At 36.6% G+C, this 1442-nt stretch overlaps 1 protein-coding gene across 1 annotated transcript in view; it reads right to left on the reverse strand.

The window, feature by feature from the left end:
* Positions 1–1442, reverse strand: part of LOC107100782 (neuroligin-1-like) — a 147819-nt gene that overhangs the window by 69886 nt on the left and 76491 nt on the right. The gene's annotated exons all lie outside the window — the stretch shown is intronic.

The following is a 1442-nucleotide window of genomic DNA, read 5'->3' on the forward strand; positions in this document are numbered from 1 at the left end:
AATGTATGACAATCACATGATAAGCTTAAGGAGAGGGCCGTCTGGAGAAGCATCATCTCAAACTATGAACTTCACTCTTTAGATTCACTAATATAAAAGGAAAATATCGAGCCCAGATTTACAGCAATAAACCAACAAACTCCATTTATGCAGATTATTACAGGCCAGTGCTCTGCTGCAGGATCATATATATATATATATATATATATATATATATATATATATATATATATATATATATATATATATAAAAACACTCTTCTTCACCCATTGTGGGCGGTCCCTCTTTTCCCTCCAAGCTCAGGTCGTCTACCAGAGGCCTGGGAACTTATATAAACATCAGGGTTTTTGAAATATGTAATTTTTACTTTTACTTGAGTAAATTTTAACCTAAGTAGTTTTACTTTGCTACATTTAAAACCCCCTCACGTTACTGAGTAAAAAAAATAAATAAAATAAGTACTGATGGTGAAAAAATGAAACGCGGCCCTGCCTTGCTTTGACCCTTCGTATCGTCTCATAATCCAGAGCTGCGCTTCGGAAGATGGCAGCTGCTAATCACAGTTAGGGAGGATGGATGAGGAAAGGCCTGAAGAGGAAACATTCTGGAGACGAAAGCCAGAAAAACTCTTGGCCATATTTGGAAGGATTATTTGTTTTCAGATGCACAAAAGGGAACGATGTGATAATGCAGAGCAACATGTGGCTGCGCAGCAACATCTAATTTACGTAAAAATGTAGCGGTAAGTTAGTTATCATGGTGTCTGTTGGACAGTAGGATAGTTTGCACTTCATGGTTCAGGCTGTGACTGTCCTTCTGCTGTGAGGAAGTATGTGCTTAGACCAGCTGATTGTTTGCAGTGTGGATTTCCACTGAAATACGCCTTGAAATCGATTAAAACACCTTCTGCTCAATTCAATTCATGACTCATCCTTTTTTGCATTAAATAACTCAAAGTAACTAAGTAACTTTGACTCAAATTACATTTTAAATGAAGTAATTTTGTACTTTTTTCTTGAGTAAATTTGGAGATGGGTAATTTTACTTTTACTCTGAGTAGAATTTAGGCAAAGTAAAGATACTTTTACTCAATTACAATTTTTTAGTACTCTTTCCACCTCTGATAAACATTTGCTGAATCGCCAATTTCCTGCCATAACTGGTATTTATTGTAACTGAGTTTATTCATTAGCACCAGTTCACATTCTCAATGCACAGAGACGATGTCATTCAATCATACAGTCTGGTTTGGTAAAACGTTTCTATCTAAGAAAAAAAAACAGCCTATTGAGTCACTGACTTGGAGGACTTGGACCTCCTTGATGAACTTGCAGCAACAATATTGGATCGTATTTTGTTGTTGACTCTGTAATAATCCCTGACAACGAGCAGTGGAAGGAAAAACTCCCTTTAAACACGAAGAAACCTCCAGCAGAACCAG

The sequence above is a fragment of the Cyprinodon variegatus genome, unplaced genomic scaffold, assembly GCF_000732505.1.
Source record: "Cyprinodon variegatus isolate N-32 unplaced genomic scaffold, C_variegatus-1.0 Scaffold1010, whole genome shotgun sequence".
NCBI lineage: Eukaryota > Metazoa > Chordata > Actinopteri > Cyprinodontiformes > Cyprinodontidae > Cyprinodon > Cyprinodon variegatus.